Below are 22,443 nucleotides of genomic sequence, written 5' to 3' on the forward strand. Positions count from 1 at the left end.
CCAGCAATGATTGATGATCTGGGATACATCCCTCGTCTTTCCCAGAGATAGTCAATGTAGTAACCTCATCACATTACACACAATATTGTGTTGTTTAAAAATAATAATTGCAGCTACTCCCTTCTGTGAGAGGTTTGTCAAATGGATATTTTTCCTAAAAGAAAAATCTAGATCTTTCTTTCTTAGTCTTGTTGTTTTTTGTAGGAAGTGATATAACTTAGTGTAGCTCCAAAGCTTGAATCCGACTCCCACAAAACACATTGGGAAGATTTCAATGGCCCATGTTCCTTAGGCTCAAGGAAGAGATATTTAGATGAGAAGAAAGAAGCTATACCACTAAGGGGTCTGCCAAATGGGGATCCGGAATCAGGCCAAGAAAATGAAAAAGGAAATAGAGAACATTGGGTCAATCTTCAAAAAACATACAAGAAACAACGCTAGAATTAATCACAATGATGTGAAAAATGGATTGGTTATCAGGAAAGCAATTTGCTTGGCACTTGGGGGGAAATGGTAATCTCTTTCTCTGTTCAAACAATCAATTAACATTTATTAAACATCTGTTATGGGCCTGTCGTCATGCTAGGTGCTGGGAATACAAAAAAAAAAGAAAAAGACCCTGCTAGTGAGGGGAAATAACATGAAAACAGATATATAAAAAGCAAGCCATATATCAGAGTAAATAGGATGCAATTAATAGAGGGAAGACAGTGAAATTAAGGATTGGAGAATGCTTCCTGTTGAAGGTGAGGTTACAAATATTTTGGACTAAAAATACTGGTTACTTTTACCCAATAGAAATATTACTTTTTAACTCTGAGAACATATTTGTAGTCTCAAATATTAATTACCTGGTAGCCTGTGAAAGCAAGGGAAATTATGATTAGACATAAGGGAGAAATAAAAGAAGTGAAGAAATAAAAGAAATAAATATTAGTGCTGACAAAAAGTTGGGAGAGATCTCCCAACTCCCATTCCTAGAGATCTTAACAGGAAAAACTACTTCTTATGGAATCAAAAAATCATAGGTTTCCAAGGGACCTCAAGGGTGATTTAGTTTAAAGTCTACTCAACCTAGTAATCGCCTCTAAAATAGCACTGACCACTGTCCATGTAGTCTCTGCCTGAACCCCTGCAGGGATAAGAAGCTCATTATATCGTTAGGTTCCATTAAGATTAGAGATTTTAGCAAGGACATTGAAGACCATCTAGTCCAAAGTGTTCATTTTTACAAAAAGGGAAACTGAGCCCCAAAGAGATTAAGTGATCATCTTTTTGCTCTATCCCCTACCAATCCTCCATCACTAAAGGAATTCTGGCCCTTGGGAGGAAAAGATGCCTCTATATTTGGTGGATTCTTTTCAAAGTTTACCAAAATTTTGTTTCTGGCTACCATGCCATCTCTGGGCATGAGGTCATCTCATGCCAGGCATGGCACCTGGAGACCAAGACCAGACATTCTCCTGTCCAGGAGAAACCAAAAGCTTGAAAAGCAGCAGCTATGTCAAAATCCTCTGGACTGAGTCACCAAATGACACTTGTTTTCCTTCTGATTCCCACAAGTCTATTAAAAAAAAATCACACGCTAAAAAAGGGGATTTCTGGTCACAGAAATATCCTTTATGCCCTTGTCTACAAATCACATGAGTCAAAACTATCTTGGCTTATTTTTAGGCCAAACTCTCTCAAGATGAAAGTTCTCTTTACCCTGGAACAGGGCTTCCAGGAGAGTGTTTAGTTTAACCACAGGCTTGACAACAACAAACCACCAAAGAGCAATGACTGATGCAGCAGATATTAAGCTAACATGTCCTACTGAAACCCAGACGTCTGACAAGCCCATAGGGGAGCAACAACACAGCCCAGATGAGATGATGCATTGGAGAGGAATCAATGCTCAAGATAATCCTCAAAGTACTTTGTTGTTTTTAGGGAGCACATTTTTTTAAAATGCCCCAATAGCCAAGGTTCACTTGAACCTTGTTTTCCTATAGAAGGTTATTTCATTATCATTACAAAAGTACTGAGAATCATAAGGTTCTATAATGTAAGATATGGAAAAGGTCTTGGGATGTAGATGTGAGACCTAGAAGGGACTTGGATTATTGAAAAGGTTAGAGAGATATAGTTTCTGGATAATTTAATAATTTTATTAATAAGGTCAGCACATTATTAATAAATGGATGGTCATTTGGCCATTACTTTCTCAGACTAAAAACAATCATGGCACCTGGTTCACAGTTTATATATCTCTCAAAGAGTAGTGTTCAATGGAGGTCTGAGATTGAGATTGAGACCCTTAGACAGAGAAACTCACTTCTATATCCAGATCACCCCCATCTTTGGGCAATCTATGCAAAGAATTTATGCCCCACCCAAACCTGAGCCGAACATAATGGCTACTCCACCAGGAAAGTTTGTCCCATCTCACTATCAGTAATATCCTTCAAGAGATAGAACTTTTTAAAAATCAGGATTTTAAAAGAAGGGGAGAACTCTGGATCTCCCCAAATCCTTAGTTATTAATAATTCTCTCAGGACCTTGGGAATAGAATACCAGAACTGGAAGAGCCTTTTAAATATAAAATATTAGGAACAGGAGGAATTTAGAACATAAAGTGTTGAAGCTGGGCAGGGTCCTTAGAACAGAGAATTTCAAAACTGGGAGAGACTTCAGAAGATAGAGACATTGAGCCAGGAGGGTCCTAAGAGATGACCTCATCCAACCCCTCATTTCAGAGGGGAGGAATCTGAGATCCAGAAAGAAGAAGTTACTTAGTCAGCAAATTTGTAACAGGCTTGAACTTTATAAACATAAAGAGTAAAGAAACTTAAATGTCTCAAACTGGCACCTGAATACTGATTAGTTAAATATATACATAGAGGGAACTCTGTGTGTGCCATGTACAAAAGAACTCCAAGTTAGACATTATCTAGAAAGATGATACTCTTGACCAATTTTCCCATGATAGTGATAGCATTCTCTGATCTACTCTGACAGAACCCGCTTATTTATCCATTCTCTTGTGACTATTAACCTTACTCTCATCAGCACCATGTTTTAATCCTCTAAGCTAAATGGTTCTAGGTTGCCATCTTTTTATGGTGGAAATCAAATTCTATTCAATTCCATAAGTATTTATTATGTGTTAGATATTGAACTTTAGGATGCAAAGACAAAATAAAAGATGGTCCCTGCCCTCAAGAAGTTTATGTTCTACTGGTAGATAAAGGTGAAGGCTGGACAACAACTGATGCCCATATTCATAAATGCAAAAAAGATATTCAGAGTGATTTTAGGAGCTGAAAGGAATAGATGTCATGATGGAAAGAACCCTGGATTTTAGGTCAGAAGACAAGTCATCTAATCTCTCTAAACCTCAAATTTCCTTCTCGGTAAAATGGGACCAATAAATACTTGAATATTTTATGAGATTGTTATCAATTAAGTGCTCTGTAAATCACTGAGCAAAATAGAAATGTGAGTCATTCTTTGGATTGGGCTTGAAGAGTAACATTCTTGAATAATCAATTTCTCACAGCTCCAACTTCATTCCAGAGTGGGAAACAAACCCTTCTCCCTCATGTGACTCAATCAACTATGGTAAAGAACTTCATTCCAAAACATGGATGTTTTCTTATTAATAGTTTTGTGCTATTTTATTTTTATTTTTAATAGACCTGGGATTTCATCATTGTAGGGAATCCTATGGGGGTAGTTCCTTTTTTTTTTTTTTTTTTTTTTGAGGCAATTGAGGTTAAGTGACTTGCCCAGGATCACACAGTAGGAAGTGTTAAGTGTCTGAGATCAGATTTGAACTTAGTTCCTCCTGACTTCAGCGGGAACTGCATTCTATCCACTGAGCCACCTAGCTGCCCCAGGGCAGTTCCTTTTACCCATGGACAACTGCTTTAAAATTTATAACTTTAGGGCACTGCCTAGAAAGGAAAAGAATAAGCACTTATTAAACATCTGCTATATACCAAGCACTGTGATAAGTGCTTTACAAGTATTTCATTTGATCTTTACAATCACCCTGGGAATCAGTTGCCATTTTACAGTTGAGAAATTTGAGGTGGATAGAGGTTAAATGACTTGCCCATAGTAACACAGTCATTATGTATAAGAGATGGGACTTGAATGCAGGTCTTCCAGGTCCCTTTACATTGTTGATATTGTCTGATTCTTCATGACCCATTTGGAGTTTTCTTTGCAAACAGCCTGGCGTGGTTTGCTATCTCCAGATCATCTGACAGGTGAGGAAACTGAGGCAACAGGGTGAAGTGACTTGCCCAGGGTCACAACTAGTAAGTGTCTGAGCTGGATTTGAGCTCAAGAAGATGAGTCTTCCCGAATACAGGCTCGGTGCTCTGTTCACTATGGCACGATCTAGCTGTTACCTATTAGCTATAGGCTAATTTAACAGGAAAACAGCTGATTTGGGAACGGAAATTTTATAAACCTATATAGAGAATCACAGGATTATTGAGCTGAAAGAAATCTGAGAGGTTGCCTAGTCTGAACTAGACCTGAAAGAGAAACCCTCCTACCGTTACTAGGACAATAATAATCCAGTCTCCCTTTAAAGACCTCCAGGGACAGGGAACTCATTCATTCCCTTTGGATGGAGCCTTATCACATTTGCACACAGCAAAATCTGCCTCTCCATAATGTCTAGTTTCAGCCTTCTTTGACAGATACTTTGCCGAAGGTCTGTCTTCACCTACGATAACCTTTGTTTCTAATACAAGAGCAGCTGCTTGGATGAAAATTGGGATGTAGACCAGAACATGGACCCAGAGTGTCCAGACCCAGTTCCTGGTTGTATGTGAATCATCCCTTGGAATGTAAGAGTCACCCATCTCCTTAGTGATTCTGGGGTGGTTTCCTTCAGGAACACTTAGCAAGGTGCCATCTGCCCAAAGTAGACTTGAAGGACACCCATCTGGCGCTGATATTGACTATGAGGGCGGGCACTCCCTTCTTGGCATGGCTCACTGGGGCCTGCAACAATTCTGGGTCTTGATTCCAAACAGCTGTCTGGGGCCTCACAGAAGCCTTAGTGACTCAGGTCAGGGAGTAAAGCTCTGGAATTAAGATTTTCCCCAAATCATTCTCAATTCGCTTGATTACCTACGAATGAATTTATTAGTCAGCTTCTAAACTCTGGTCATTTTTAGGAAGAGCAAACATTTTTCCAGATGGTTAGTGCAGGCATCTATCACTCTTGTCAGAGGCTACTATCACAGCCTCCTAACTCCCATACATCAGGTTCTGGTCTCCTCCATCGCATTCCTCCTCCACAACAATATATATTTTTTTAATTTACCTGGAACAGATCTCTAAACCTGGAACTACACCATTTAAAAATCTTCACCAAGTCAAGTCAACAAGCATTTATTAAGTGCTTCCCTGGGCTGGCAAAGAAAAAACAAACTCCACCAATCTCTTCTTTCAAGGAATTCACAATCTAATGGAGGCAATAATGTACAATTTGATGCACACACGACATATAAAGACATAGATAATCAATAGAAGGAAAGCGCCAGCATCAGGAGGACTGGAAAAGGTTTCTTGTAGAAGGTAGAATTTTAGTTGGAACTTGATGGAAGCCTGGGAAGCTAGGAGGTAGAGATGAAAAAGAAAATCAAAGATATGGTGGACTGCCAGTGAAAATTTCAGGACAGAGGGAACAGAGTTGTGTAAAGATCAGCAAGTTAGTCCAAGTTACTAGATCACAGAATATATGAAAGGAAGTAAGGAAGAAGAAAATTGGAAGGCTAGGAAGGGGGTGAGCCCCTTTTTTTTAAGTTTTAAAAGCCAAACAAGGATTTTATATTTGATGCTGGAGGTAATAGGGAGCCACAATTGATTGAATAGGAGGTGAGAGGATCAAATAGTTGCACAAAGACTGAACCAGAGATGGAAGTCATGTGAATTAAGGAGATCAGACAGAAATCTACTGCAGTAGGAGTGAGTGACCACAGGCTGCTCCAGGGAGATGACCATTACAGAAGAGATGGAGGTATGTATATGAGGGATGCTATGAAGGAAGAATTCAAAGGATTTAGCATAAGTTGATAGGGGAATGAGTGAAGAACTGAGGACAGCACCTAGGTTATGAGGTTATAATGGTACTCTTAACAGTAACAGGAAAATTTAGAAAAGGGAGAACTTGGGGTAAAATGTGTTTAATTTGGGACTGGAAGTCTCACATCTTAGAGTTAGACAATAGATCTGAGCATCAACAGCATAGAAATAACAGCTGAATCCATTTGGGTGGATGAGAGGAAAGAGTAGAGAAGATGAAGGGAAATACAGAACCCTGGGGAAAACCTGACCCAGATGAAGATACAGCAAAGAATTCGGTAGAGAAGAATCAAGAGAAGTGGGTCACAAAAACCTAAAGAGAGACTCAGAGAAGAGAGTATTTTACAATGTCAAGGTGAAGAAGGATGAACAGTTTAGCTTTTCCCTTGTCTGCAAAAGAAAATCAAATGCCTTTATCCTGGTATTCAAGACCTATAATCTGGTCCCAAGTTGTTTTGCCAGCCTTCTCTCTCTCTCTGTTTCCAGATTAGTGAATCTGGAAACTGCACTCCAGGGAAACTAGAAAACAATCTAGCTCCAACTCTAGGGTGTCAAGAATGGGGAAATGGGAGTGGTCCCCTCCTCTCCACAGAGGTACAAACAAGAAGAAAGTCTGTTGCCTGTAGAGAATTTAAAGACAATAACCCGACTAAAAATTAGCTGTTTTTTAAAAAAAATTATTACTATACATTGATAATTTTAAACAGTGCCGGTGGTAAAATAATCCTTCCTCCCAAAGTCTTTAGAGAATTTAAAAACCCAACTAAAAATTAGTTGTTGTTGTTTTTTTTTTTTAATTATTTCTGTACACATGTAATTCTAAACAATGCCAGTGATAAATTAGTCCTCTCCCAAAAATCTTTTGTTGGTCTAATTTCTAAACAATTGCTTTGTTAGCAGAATTAGCTTCTAATACAAGAGGACTCAAATATAGAAATTTGTTTCAAGAATAAGTTCATAAACATTATAAATGGTTGGAGTTGCCTCATTGCTATCCACTATAGTACTATATTTTAATGAATTAAAACACTTAAAATAAATAATGAAATCACAATTATTGTTGAGATGAAGAAGCAGTTAGGGCAGTAAGGTGGTGCCATAGCACTCAGAGCTCTGGGTCTGAAGTTATAAGACTCCTCTTCCTGAGTTCAAATCCAGTCTCAGAGGCTCATTAGCTGTGTGATCCCGGGTAAGTCACTTCATTCTGTTTGCCTCACTTTCTTCATCTATAAAATGGATTGGAGAAAAATGGCAAACCATTTCTGTATCTTTGCCAAGAAAATACCAGATGGGGTCATATAAAGAGTCAGAACTTAGAGGTATGCTATTTTTGCTTGGCAAGAGAAAATCTTACTACATTCATGAAATATTCTACTGAATTTAAATATCATCTTTAATACAGAAATTTATTCTTTTAAAATTGCTCATTTTAAAACTAATGACTCAATTCAAGATAATAAAATGCTCTATCAGTGGTAGGACTTAGTTGTCTAAATTATACCTTTTGTGGATAAGGCTTTAGTAACGTGAATCTCTGCCAAATTTATCTTACGCTTAAGACATTTGCTGATTACTGGTATATCTATTACTTCATGAGAAAGAAACTTTTTGAAATGAAAATGATTAAAAAATTTTTCAATCATCTATGAACAGGGATACATGGACAATTCTATATCATTTGTGGAATATAAATATGTGAAGATCAGTTCTGATGAAGTCTTCAATAAATTTGCAGATGTTAAGGCTTGAAAACAGAAAATTATTTCAATTGCTTCTGATTCTTTAATGAAACTATTTGGGATTTTCTTGGCAAAGATACTGGAGTGATTTGCCAGTTCTTTCTCCAGCTCATTTTACTGAGGAGGAAACTGAGGCAAACAGGTTAAGTGACATGCTCAGGGTCACATAGTCTGAGGTCACATTTGAACTCAGTTCCTCCTGATTCCAGGCTGGTGCTCTATGCACTGTGGCACTACCTACCTGCCCTGAAGAGAAACCGTAATGTTACCATTCAGTACTATGATAGACCAATATATAAAATGTGAGGTGGGGTTTTCCTCCATTTCAAAAAAAAATTATTAACATAATTTAAACATATGTGGTGGTATTCAGTCATGTTCAACTCTTTTATGACCTCATGGACCATAGCACAATAAGACTTCGATTTATTCATCTCATCTTCTGCCAACCCTTTCTCCTTTTGCCTTCAATCTTGTGCAACATCATGGTCTTTTCTAATGAGTCCTGTCTTCTCATTATGTGACCAGTATATTTAAGCTTCAGTTTCAGAGTCTGACCTTCCAAAGAAGAGTTTGAATTAATTTCTTTAAGTATTGACAGATTTGATTTCCTAAAGTATTCATCCATTATCTTTTTTTTTTCTTTTTGGTACTATAATACTTATTTTAAAATAAATTTATTTTATATGATTTATTGCCCAAATGAATTAATTTTAAAAATAAATTATATAATCAAGAAGAATAAATTATATATGAATCAAGTTCAATAAAAGGCAATTTTCTCTTTTTTTCTGTATGTTATTATTATTATCTATTTCATTCCACAATTATTGCTGAAAATAATCTTGTCTTATGGAGAAGGATGGGAAAGTTAAAAAATATCTAATCAGTTTATCAAATTCATTAGGTATGATACTGATTTTCAGTCAAGTTTTCCAGACTTGGTACCTTTTGGGAATATAAATCTTTGTGTTTAAAGCAGTCACTCCCTTACCCCTAGGGAAGTGTTGGTGTGTTGATAAGTGTTTAACAACCAGTATTAGATGGGGTGAGTAGGTACAGAAATGCGTACCAAAAAACCTATTTTCAAGTTTAATATGCATTTTAACATCTCCATCAATTTCTTAAGTATATACAATCAATGACAAAAAATAAAGCCTTTGATTTGTAAATATAATAATACAAATAATGATTTGTAAATATAAATATAATTAAATTTGTAAATTTAACATCAATAGATATTTGGATTTGGTTTCAGCATATCCCACCCCCAAATCTTGCGTCTCTACCTATCAAAATCCTACCAGTGTTTGAAGGTGGAGATCAAATAATCATAGGATAGATTTGCCATCAGAAGGTCTGGGTTTGAGTTTTGACTCTGGTAGTTAAGAGATTTTGGCCAAGTCCCTTAAGCACTTTGGGACTCAGTTTCTTCATCTATAAAATGAAGATATTAAACTAAATGATTTCAAAGGTTTTTTCCCATGTCTAGCTAGCTATATGATCCAATAATCATAATCATCATCATAATCCACATTTTTTCTGCCATATTTTATGAAGCACTTTTCTCACCACAAACTGAAGTAGTATAAAAATTATCATCTATTTTGTAGATAAGAAGATAGCTTCTAAGAGCCCAATCATTGTCTCACTGATAAGCAATTGTATAGTAGAAAGGTCACTGAATTTAGATCTTATACATAGGATGGAAATTTGACTGTGCTTCTCATTGACTGGGGGACCTTGGGAAAATGACTTAAAGTCTTAGGACCTCAGTATGACTTTTCAGCTGAGTTTGTTGCATTAGACAATCCTCAAGATGTTTTCCACCTTAAAATCTTATCATTCCATACAGTATAAGAGACAAATTACAACTGAATACAATGGGGATGAAGAGCAATGAATTCCAGATAAAAGCATTGATTCAATAGGCAACATTTCCTTCTTTATTTACTCCATCCCTGTTTTGGGGAGGAAAAATCAGTTTAAAAGCAGTTACTTGGGCACAGGAGCAGCATGAAGTATCAGAGGCCTCATTCTGGTCCCGTCCTCCCTCTCTTTCTCTCAAAAGCTTTCTGTGCTCCAAAGGCAGAAATAGATTTCATTTTCTTGGTCATTTCCTGGGCTGGTCTGCATTTGTGTTGGTTTATCAGAACACAGATAATGGTTATCTGCAGTCGCCTTGGAAGATGGGGACAGTACCATCTTGTCTTGTTCAGGTTTCTTACTTCTCATTAGGTGTGGGCTTTCTCCCAGAGTGCTCCTCTCCGACCCCTCACAATGTTCCAAAGTAATTTCTTTGACTGGCTCCCTGAAGCTCTATTTATGCTCCTTCTCTGAGAGTGGGATTGTGGGATATCTCCCAGTGTGCTCTCTGGCCCTCAGAGCTTCAAGGGAGGTGTGAATTCACAAAGCTACAAAGTTAACTTTTGTGAATCTCCCATACTTGTGAACTCCAATGAGTACTTAAATACTTTTTGCTTATATGAGCTCTCTAAAGGTGTGAACACAAGCATTATTGTCCATCAGTTCTACTTAGTACCTTGTTTCAAGTTCTGGCCCATAACATCTCCTCATAGGATCAAATCAATCATACTGAACCATGCTAAATTATATAATTATTGTCTCTATCAACTCTAGTGACTTAATACTTTGTAAAGATTCCAACAATTAGGTGGGGTGATGAAAGGTGGGCTTTCCCCTGCTGTCTCCCTGGATTCATGGTTTTGGACCTTGGGCTCAGGAGAGCTAACAGTTGGATGTGATCTTAGCATCTTTCCTCCTCTTGGGTATCTTTACTTAGAGTCCAAGTAAAGGAGATCTCCCCTAAAGATGCATTTGTATTATTTTCAACTGTACCCCCAAAGTCACTAAATTGTACATAATCTTTAAATTACCAATACCACACTAGGCCAAAGAGATCAAAAATGGAGGAAAAGAAACTGTAACAGACATGAAATATTTACTGCAGCTCTTTTCATAACAGCAAAAAAACTGGAAACTAAGGGGTATCCAACTTTTGGGGAGCAGATAAACAAATTGTAATATATGGATGTAATAGAACATTATTGCACCTAAATAAATGAAAAAAAAAAAAATGGACAGCTCCTGCAGAATCTGGGAAGACTTCTATGAACTCATATTGAGTAAAAATAACAAAATTAGAGCAATTTATACAATGACCACTATATTATAAAGAGAAACATCATTGAGAGACATAAGATTGGGGTAGCTAGGTGGTACAGAGTTCAGATACTTAACACTTCTTGGCTGTGTGACCCTAGACAAGTCACTTAATCCCAAATGCCTCAGAGCAAAAAAAAAAAAAGAAAAAAGAAAAAAAGACAAGGAAAGACATAAGATCTTTGATAGATGAAATGACAAGTCATGATTCCAGAGGGCTGAAGAAAGACCCCATCCACCTCCTGCCAGAGACATGATAAACCCACAGCCCAGAATGAGATATACTCTGGGGCAATGTGGGAATGCATCCACGTTCTAGATGTTTTCTAAATAATAAAATTTAAACTTTACCAAAAAATGCATTTGCTTTCCAAAAAAACAAATACAGGACAATATATTTAGCCAATGCATATTAATTTGTTAATGGGACATGGTGTCTAACCTCCAATGGAGTTGATTCCATTTGGGACAACTCTAAAATTATTAGGACTGCTTTCTTTACAATAGTTTTAATCTCTCCCTCTGCAATGTCATCCATTTCTTTTAGTTCTGTCTTCCAGGACAAAGCAGAAAAATTCTCATCCTTTGTCTTCCAGACAACCTTAAAATATTTGCATATACAATTGTCACTTTCCCCACAGATCTTCTCTTCATGCAAAACATCCTTCATTCCCTTGACTGATTTTAACATAAAAAGACTCTAATTCTCTTAAGGGTCAGGCTAGATGGTGCAGTAGGTAGAGCATGAAACTTGGAGTTAGAAAGACTCATCTTTCCGAGTTCAAATGTGGCCTGTGATACTGATCAGTTGTGTGAATCTGGACAAGTAATTTTACCCTTTTTGCCTCAGTTCCTCATCTGTAAAATTCGCTGGACAAGGACAAGCATCTTTGCCAAGAAAACCCTAAATGGGGTCACAAAGATTTGGACATGACTGAAAAATGACTGAACTACAAAACTTTAAAAATGATAGGATCTCCAGTTTCTGGTCTAGTCTGATGTTCTAAACATTATCTTTCCCCTTAAATGCAGTTAGTTTCCTCCTAACTGTCTTCTATTTGTCGAGGATGCTACTGTTCTAATAGGCCCCGTGGTCCTGAGTCTCCCCTGACTGTTATGTTCCTGGCAGAGCCAAGCAGTTGCCAAGTCTTCCCAATGGCACCTTCACGATAATCTTTTCCTTTGTCTACATCCACACCCTAGCTCAGACCCTCATCTCCTCTTGTCTGATCTCTCTCTCAATAGCCTCCCCAGACCAATCTTTTCCCTTCCCAAACCACCCAGGAGCCTTTATTAAATATTTACTATGAAGAAGTGTGATAGGCTATAAATATGAGCAAAAAAAGTCATTTCCTGTCCTCAAGGAGCTCATATTCCAAATGGAAAAGAGATTATTTAAAAGGGAATTGAAAAGGGTAAGGTATGAAAGTTAGGGGAGGGTCATAGTGGTGAATTCTGGAGAGTTAGAAGCAGAGATGGAAGAAATGAAATCTGATCTACACCTCTTCCCCAAAATGGAGGCTTAGAGCAAAACTCACCAATGGGAGAAGGGGACACCAGGGCGGAGGGTTTGTTGTGTCCAACACATTCCTAAAACTATGAGCCTCTCCTTTTCAAGAAGCCCCAATGGCTCCCTACTACCCCAATTCCTCTGTCTGGCATTTAAAAGCTTTCACTGTCTGGTTCCAGACTACCTTTCCAGGTTAATTGCTATTATTTCCCTTCAAGCCTTCTAATTCAAACCAAATGTGCTTGCACTGGCTTTCCCTCAGGTCTGAAATGCCTAACTTCAATTCTACCTCTTAGAACTCCTAATTAAATATTTTGAGATTCCTACTAGGAATCTTCTCTGATTTCTCAAACTGTCAGTGCTTGTAACCTAACCCCAAAATTACTTTTTTTGATATGCTTTATATTCATTTATCTGTGTCTTTACCTTGTCCTCTGCCCCCAGGGGAAAAAGTAACTCTCTGAGGCCAGAAACTTTTTCCTTTTTGTTTGTACCACAGTGCTTGGCATATGCATAGTAATGATATAATAATAATAATAATAAAAGCTAGCATTTACTATGTGACATACACTGTCTTAATTGTCTACAATTATCTGACCCTCACAGCAATGCTAGAGATATGTCCTATTTAATAGTACTATCTTTTTTACAGATGAGGAAATTGAGGCAGACAGGACTTAAGTGACTTGCCCAGTTGTCACACAACTAGTAAGACTGGATTTGAACTCAGGTCTTTCTAACTCCAGGCTCTGTACTCTATCCATAGTACCACAAGACTGCCATAATTTCATAAATACTTGTTGAAATTAACTGAGTTTAATTTAGTCCAGTGCTCAATGAATCAACAATTTAACAGAGCAAATCTAAATAATAAATGTATCCTTTCTGGCAAAAAAATAATAATAATATGGTGCATTCTGTTCCCAAGATTAGAGCACTTGGGAGAATATCTTTGGCTATTCTGGGGGTGTTTAGCCTTTCCTCTGTAGTTAGGGCACCCTGACATGATGGCAGTAAGTCATTCCTCCTCCTCCTCCTCCTTCTCCTCCCAGAGGCCTCCCGAACCACTGCAGCCACCACTGACCTCCCCACTTCCCCGAATTCTTCCAATCACTCAGGAAACAATCAGGAAACATTGCAAAGCAGATGAGATAGGCCAATGTCAGTGCGTCTAATTTTCTTAATAAACCCATAAACTTCTGGAAGATTGGATCATGGGATCGGGAGCCAGAAGCATCCTTGGAGATCATCTGGTCCCTATATAGAATTTTACAGTATAAAGAAGTAACCTTCCCAAGATCTCATGATGAATAAGTAGGAAATCTGGGGAGGGGGTGTCTTGTATGTGTTTCTGACTCTTCTGCTTTGTAGGCTTGTACCTATAAACAAGCAGATATTAAGACACTTAAGACAGGATGTTCTGAGTAGGGTCTATGAGTGAGGCTTTATCAGTGGATGCTTCCTGAAGTTTTCTATTTTCCTAAATCCTTAAGACAAAAAGCGTTAGAAAGTTTTTGTTGTTGACTTTTTTAGATTATGCAATTCTCTGTGCTCATATTTGGGGTTTTCTTGGCAGAAATCACTGGAGTGGTTTGTCATTTTCTTTTCCAGCTCATTTTACAAATGAGGAAACTGAGGCAAACAGAGTGAAATGATTTGTCCACAGTCACACAGCTAGTGTCTGAGGCCAAATTGTGAACTTAAGTCTTCCTGACTCCAGGGTCAGCATTCTATAGACTATATCAGATAGGAAAGAGTCACCTGCAGATACTATTGGTCATTTATTGTAAAGGTAGTAAATGGCATATAGCATCTGCAAAGGAGGTACAAGTAAAGTATTCAGACATGGTTGGGGTGGGATACAAAAACAGAAGGATGGCTACGATGATAAACAAAGATGAATCCCAGAAGTCAGGTACTTTTTCCCCAACAGGAAAAACTCAGTGAACTGAGTTAAATAGACTTTTGTTCCTTATTGTTTTTGCCCTTTGATAGAGGATTTTTTTTTTGACTCAGAGTCTCTCCCTTCTGATATAGCCCAAGAAAGTAATATTGACTGCTCAGTTTGGGCATTTCTTTCCTCCTTTATTTCTTTCCTTCCTTTATTTTTCCCTTCCCTTCCCCTTTTCCCCTCCTTTTTTTTTCTTTCTTGTTCTTTTTTAAAAAATATATATATAATATTGGATTTAACATAATTTTAACATGTATAACATATTGGATTGCTTGCCACCTAGGGGGAGGGGGTGGGAGGAAGGAAGGGAAAATCTGAAACACAAGACTATGCGGGGATCAATGTGGAAAAATTATCTGTGCATATGTTTTGAAAATAAAAAGCTTTTAAAAAATAACGCATAAACAACCTGAACTTTAAATATGGGTTGCCAAATTTTCCACATCAGAAATGTCTCAAACTTCATGCAAATTTAGGGTCCTTAGCTTATCTAATTTTTCTGATGGGTCTCACCTAAATATGTCATCTAAGCCTCATGCTGAAGCTTTCTCTCTCTCTCTCTCTCTCTCTCTCTCTCTCTCTCTCTCTCTCTCTCTCTCCCTCCCTCCCTCCCTCCCTCCCTCCCTCCCTTCTCCTCCCTTCTCTTCCCTTCTCCTCCCCTACCCTTGCACGCATGTATTTGTCTCTGTCTCTATCTCTCTGTCAGTCTATCTTTCACTCTCTTCCCTCTTTTTTCTTCTCTCTCCTTGTCTCTTCTCTTTTCTTCTCTCTCCTCCTTCAACTCCTCCCTTTCTTCCTCCCTCATAAACTTAGCCTGGAAAACCTGGAGGCTAGCAGACTGGAAGGTCTTACTCACCATCCTGCCTGTCCACCAATACAGAGAAGTGAGTTTTCCTTCCACACCCCACTAATGGGCAATAAATCTACCCTAATGAGTTCAGCTGACATTGGCCCCTAGCCTCCTATGGTGCTGAACATGGAACTTCTTCTAACAATCTAGGACACCTTCCTTGACTGGAAGAACTTCATTCTTAGAACAGCTTTGGGGTTGGGGTGATTGGAGAGAATGAGGATAGAGTTGATTCAATTCAATTCAACACACATGTACAGCTTGACACAAAGCCCAACTGGGCTAGATGCTAGGGATGCATGTGTATAGATATGTATGTGTATAATCACATTTCCTATAGACACATATATATATATACATACATGCATGCACATTGTATATATGTAAATATATATAAAGTATATGTGTATATGTAGATTATATATTACATACTATATAATACTATATGCATATAGTATAGTATATAGTATATGTGCAGCACATATATAATATATATAGTATATAATCTAAACATACACACATATTATATATATGTATATATAGAGAGAGAGACACACACATACATATACATATAATCTATATCTATATATACACATCCGTAGTATAAATGTGAAGACACCAGGAGGGGAAGGAGAAACAGGAAAGATCTGTTACAAAAGGTGATACTTGAGATGAGTCTGAAAGAAGCCAGGGAAAATGATGTAAGGAAAATGAGCATCTTAGACCTAGACCTAGCTAGTAAGAAATTAATACGTCATATTCCCACTCTTAGAGCTTAGAAATAAAGACTTTATTGGATTTCATCTTTGTATACCCAGATCCTAGCATACTAATATATTACATAGAAGACATCTAATCTATGTCTTCTATGTTTGTGGGATACATTGTTGGAAGTTTTGTACCAGGTGTCAAAGTCAATGTGGAAATGGATGGATCGCTTCAGATCCCTGGGATGATGGAAAGGCATATATCTATCCATTCTTCCATGAAAGAGAGCTAGAAAGGGTGTAAAGATAGCCTATGATACTTCCATACTCTGTGTAGTGATTCAGGACCAACTGGCATTTCCTCAGTCTGGCTTGCAAAGGGAAGTCTCGCCACTAGGACAAAAGACCAGTATGGAATAGTCACATTTTCCCTCACACTTTCTGAATGTTGGCAGCATCAAGATTGAAGACTCCATATTGTCAATGACCATGAAAAAAAAAAAAAAAACAAGAAAAGAAAATGCCCAAGTAAAATGAAAAAACTTCAATTTTTCCACATTCATCCTTATTCCTTTTCCCTACTCCTGTATTTACTTTCCAGAAGAGAGGTAGAGATTGGCCAATTTTTGAAACAAAGTTGGAAAGAAATGACATCCTTGAGGTTAGGGCAGATAATAAAGAATTAGTCAATATTTGACAAGTAATAAAGCTGTTTTTCAGGGTCCCACCTCTTCTAGAGGCAGCTTGGGAATAGGGTAGGGGAATAGGGAGACGAGGGGGAGACAAAGGCTGGACCTGAAATCAAGAGAGACGTTGAGTTTAAATCTAATCTCAGAAACTTACTATAGGACCCTGGCCAAGTCAATTAGCTTATTTTAACCCCAATTTCCTTATCTATAAGATGGAGAACAATAGCATCCAACTCATAGAGGTACTATTATGATCAAATGAGATAATACATGTTGTTTAGTTATGTATTAAAAAGCTATTTAAAGTTAGTTATTATTATTCTAGCAGGATTTCTCCATCACATTTTTGAACTATGGTCAGCTTCCTCTGTATTGTTCATTTGGGCATTTAATCAATTATTTTTGTCATATTGCTAGGCATTTCAAATGCTCCTCCATGCTTTGTCTTGTCAATTTGAATAAATCTGATTCAATCAATAAGTATTAGGTATCTACTGTATGTGCTACCCAAAATGTACACTACAAAAACCTTGTGAGGTAGGTAGTGCCAATATTGTCTCCAGTTTACAGATAAGAAAATTGTATCTATGAAGTTAAGTGATCTGCTAGCTGTCAGACAGTGAGTAAATATTTAAGGACTCAAATTTAGATGCTCATTATTAACAGAACATTATGAGCCAGGCTTAGATGTGGAGTCTTTCTTTTCCTCCTTTTAACTTTCTGAAATCTATAATACAAAATAAGCCCCTTGCTAAGCCATACAAGTTTGTGTTGGACAAGTCCAAAGACAGCCTTTTTTGAAGGCTGTTACTGATCCTTCCCTTCTTCTTCCTGTCATAGCCCCAAAACTAAGACAGTTGACCTTTCTAAAACTCTTATCCTTCCTTCTTCCTATCCCCAATCCCAGGTGACCAAAACCTGGCATCTAGTGTCTTGAATTCCCTTGCCGCAGATTCCTCATGTCCATGCCTCGTTTTAGACTTTGGATCTTCTCTTGTGTGAGCTAACGTTACATAGGCAGCAAGTGTTAGAACTAAGAATGGAACCCGGATCCTCCAACCCCAAACCCAGCAAAGAAATGGGCAATCTTCATTTAATCAACACCAATTTATTGAACATTCACTATTTTGAACAGAACTACATATGGTCTTACCCTTCCTTTTCCTTCCAAGGTCAGGTGATACCTAGAGTACCTATTCAGTTCTGGGAAGTATATTTAACAATGACATTGACAAGATTAAGCAACTCCACAGAAGGGCAACTTATAAAGTTAGCAGACTGGAGAACAAGTTATCCAAGGATTCATTAAAGAGACAGGAATTTGTAGCCTGGGGAAGAAAAGATTTTTCAGTTATTTATAAATAGCTGAGGAGTATCATGTGAATTTGAGCCATTCTGCTTGGTCCCAGAGGGCAGAATAAGGGGCTAATGGTAAAAATGGTAAAAGTTGTAGAGAATTATATCTCACCTTGATATAAGGAAAAGCTTCCTAATAATTAGAGCTGAACCCAAATAAAAATGGCAACATTTTTGACCTTGCCATTACCCACAAATGCACCACCTCCATATTTAAGAATTTTGAAATCTATTTTATATATTATATTAATTATTATTTATATTTAAATGATTATTTATTTATTATATATAATTCATTTTAATGAATAATAAGTATATAAATTAATAATATACATCTATATAAATATAAAATATATAAATATTTATATAATTATATAATATAAATAATATATTTATATTTAATATATGACCATAATCTGTTGGCTTTCCATCTCTTCCTCTGTCTTCCTTTACCAAGCCTTACAATCATTCAGTTCTCTATTAGGCCATTACTCCTGCAATAAGCACTCTCTTCTCTTTTTCCCATCTTTATCTACTGGTGAACCTTTTAATTCCATTCTATTCTATACTGTCCTCTTCTTTTTAGTTCCTGGAATGATTATCATATCATTGATTAAGTACTTCCAAGTTTTATCTTTGTATCATTTTTTTCTATCTACCATCTTTACTCCCACATGTGTACTATTGAATGAAAATGGAGAAAATCATGTGACCATTCTGAGTGGGTCCACTACAAATTAATGTTATACAACCTGAACTGGCCATCAATGCTGCCAGGCAATCCTTCTTTATCCTCTCTTATCAACTCATTATCCCATTCTTCACAATGGCTCTTCTAAGACTTTATATCACATCTCAAACCTCCTATGGCACCCTTTTCTCCTTCTTTCTCAGTTGAGAACCTTAATATATATTTCACTGAAGAAAAATTTCTCTTCTATTCCTGTCTCCCAAGATGAGATGTTGTTGTTTTTCAGTCATATTTTACTCTACATGACCCCATTTTGTCATTTTCTTCTCTAGGGGATTAATTGGCTTACCCTGGGTCACATGATTAGCATGTGCCTGAGGTCACATTTGAACTCAGATCTTCCTGATTTCAAGCCTAGTGTTCAAGATAGCCTTCTTCTTTACCAAGATTAACTCTGCTATTTACAGATTCTCTTCCATCCCATCTCCAACATCGGAGTTGTTAAGTAATCGGTCATCTCCATTCTGTCACTTAATCTTTCCCTGTCTACTGGCTCTTTCCCTACTGCATATAAACCTGCCATCTCTCCCACATCTTCAAATAACTTTTCCTTGACCCTTCCATCCCAGCTAGCATCCATCTTCAAGAGGTGTCTCTCCTGTTTCTCTTCTCATTTTCTTCTTTAAAATTGTACTTATTTTCTTCTTAACCCCTTACATTCCAGCTTCTGACTCCATCATTCTACTAAAAACACTCTCTCCAAAGTTACTGATGATCTCTCAGTTGCAGAATTCAATGGCCTTTTCTTAATTCTCAATCTTCTTTACTTCTCTGCAGCCTTTGATATTATTGATCATTCTCTTCTCTTTAGGTTTTCAGGAAATCCCTCTCTCCCAGTTCTCCTTCTACCTCTCCTCAGCGTTCTTTGTTGGATCCTCATCCAGGTCACACTTTTTCTTGAGTTCACTCCTAGGCCCTCTTTTCTTCTTCCTTTAGACTACTTCACTGGTGATTTCATCATTTTCTGTGGATTTAATTATCACCTCTTTAAGTAAATTTTCAAACCTATCTAACCAATCTGAACCTTTCTGCTAATCTTTAGTCTCACATCTCCAACTGCCTTTCAGAATCCAGAAGTAAATATTCAATAGATACCTGAAACTTCAGATATCCAAATCTAGAAGGCACTGCTATCTCCCAGCCCTCAGAATTAAAACCTTCCCACTCTCTCTTATCCTCCATATTCAAGTTCTTACCTCAAGATCTCACCTTTGCAACATCTTTCGGATAGGCCTTATTTTCTCCTCTACATTGCCACGACTTTGGTACAGATTCTCATCACCTTCAGCCTTGATTATTACAATAGGTGGTACATCTGTCTGCCTCAAGTCTCTCCCTACTCCAACCTATCTTCCATTGAGACACCAAAGTGATTTTCCTAAAGCACAGGTCTGACACCATGTCACCTCTCTGCTCAGTGATTCCCTATTACTTCTGGGGTATATTACAAAATATTCTTTTGAGCAATAAAAACCCTTCATAATTCACCCACTGACCTCCTCACCTTTCCATTCTTCTTATGCCTTTCTCCCTGGCATGGACTCTTCTATCCAGTGACAATGGTCTCTGGTTGTTCCATGAGGCACATACTCTATCTCTTGTATTTAGATACTTTCTCTGGTTGTCATCCATGTCTAGAACCCTCTTCTTCCTCTACTCTGATTACTGACCTCCTGGATTTTTTTAAAGTCCTAATTCAGATCTCATGTTCTGGAAAGCCTTTCCTGGCCCTCTTACTTCCAGTGTCCTCCTTTATTCCCTGTTTATTTGTATATATTTGTTTGTATTTGTCTTCTCTTATTAGAATGTAAACTCTTCAAAGATGGGGACTGTATTTTGCTCTTTTTTGTATTCAATGCTTAAAACAGTGTCTTTCACATAGTAAATAATAAATGCTTATCGACTAACTGACTAACCCATCTCTTAATAGTCTGGGACATGATGTTTTTCAAAAAGTGGTTATGGGACGATTCACCAGGATGAGCAATAGGAGAGGGGGGAGAAGTGGATTGACTCACAAAGTTCATACTTCTCAAGCATTCCAGAGACTCTGGATGTGACCATTCCACCCTCCAAAGTTCTGACAGAGCACAAGCTGCTCCAATGGGGTCAAATCTTACAGCTGTGTCCACTCCAAGCCAAAAGAAAGTATGACCAAAGCCCCACGCCATGCCCACTGGCAAAGAGTCTAGGGAGAACAGCTCAGCTTCCCTGTTTTCTGAACTACAAGGAATATCAGCCATGGTAAACAAGAGTCTTTGGGATAACGGGACATTAAGTGCTCTCACATGCTCGGTAGAATAACATCCAGACTGTTCCAGAACAATCCTGTTTCCTGTCCCTTTGTCCTTGGGATTTCAGCAGCAGCAAAGTTTAGAGACAAACAATGGCAGGACAGTATTCTGAGAAAGGGGACAACAGAAAGAAATAACAGGGCAGATCAGGACCCAGAGTTAGATTTCAACTGTAGCTACAAAGTATTAAAATAATAGCTCACCTTGATACAGTATTTTTTGCACTTAGCAAGAATTCTTTTCTTTTGAAATGTTTTGCACTGGGGTTCTGTTGTTTGTGAAGACCCTCTCGGTTTCTTTGTCTCATGAAACCTCTGTAGGGAGGACTCGGGCTTTTTAACACTGTTGAAACTTCACAATGACTTGCCTACCCTCTCTCCCATAGGTACAAAGAAACAAAGATATGTAACAAATGTAACCAAGAAATAGAGCAAAACCAAGCAACTTACACAGGGCCACATGTGACAGTGTATGTCTCGTTCTATACCAAAAGTCCATCACTTCTCTGTTGATAGGCAGGAAGTATTAGTCACCATCAGTCCTCTGGAATTCTGGTTCTGGTGCTAATTACAGTTATCCTCTTCCACATCACAGGGGTTGGGGAGCAGAGCCTCTCTGATCTGGAAAATCTACACAAGATTTTTTGACCCTATCTTCATACTAAAGAAGAAGTCTGATTTTTTTCTTTTTCTCTCATGAGGTGTTTATAGGAACCTCCTGTAAAATCTGGGCTAAGTATTTGGTCATAGGCTCTGTGTCATCTGCTAGTCTTCTTATGTTATCTTTGGCTTCTGAAAAACTCTCCTCAAATCCCCCTTTAATTTCTCTCGCCTGCTGATGACACATCACCGCTATGGGGAAAGTTGCAATGTGGAAGGGATAATGGTAGTGTTATAGCGTCCTTCCATACTCCTTACTACTGCTGCTACTGCTGTTGCCAGTGCTGTTACTGTTATGGCTACTATTAGTATAAATAGTACTGCTGCTGCTGCTACACTATTACCACCACCACCACCACCACTGCTACTGCTCCTGCTGCTGTTGCTAATGCTGCTATTAACTACTACTACTGCTGCTGCTGCTTAGTGCTATTATTGCTACTACTGCTAATGCTACTATTGTTACTGCTACTGCTACTACCCCCACTACTTCTACTACTCCAACCCCACCCCCATCATTACCCACACCACTACCACCATCACTATTAATATTACTACTACTACTAGTACTACTAGTAGTAATACTGCTACTACCACAACTACTCCCACTACTACTACTACTATTACTACAATAACAACAATTACTACTACTACTACTATTAC

General features: G+C 37.8%; 1 long non-coding RNA gene across 3 annotated transcripts in view; it reads right to left on the reverse strand.

Annotated features, from left to right (window-relative positions):
* The window catches only part of LOC116421316, a 71,146-nt gene extending 48,978 nt beyond the window's left edge, over nucleotides 1–22,168 (reverse strand). The window contains exons 1-3 of one of the 3 annotated variants that reach the window (XR_004231634.1): nucleotides 21,325–22,168; nucleotides 21,116–21,229; nucleotides 13,285–13,902 (exon numbers count right to left, since the gene is read on the reverse strand). This is a non-coding gene — a long non-coding RNA (uncharacterized LOC116421316). Of the gene's footprint in view, nucleotides 1–13,284; nucleotides 13,903–16,999; nucleotides 18,049–21,115; nucleotides 21,230–21,324 lie in introns of those variants that run through there. The other 2 variants (XR_004231635.1, XR_004231633.1) reach the window with 2 other exon arrangements.
* Nucleotides 22,169–22,443: the final 275 nt, after the last annotated feature.

Source organism: Sarcophilus harrisii, chromosome 2, assembly GCF_902635505.1.
Source record: "Sarcophilus harrisii chromosome 2, mSarHar1.11, whole genome shotgun sequence".
Taxonomy (NCBI): domain Eukaryota; kingdom Metazoa; phylum Chordata; class Mammalia; order Dasyuromorphia; family Dasyuridae; genus Sarcophilus; species Sarcophilus harrisii.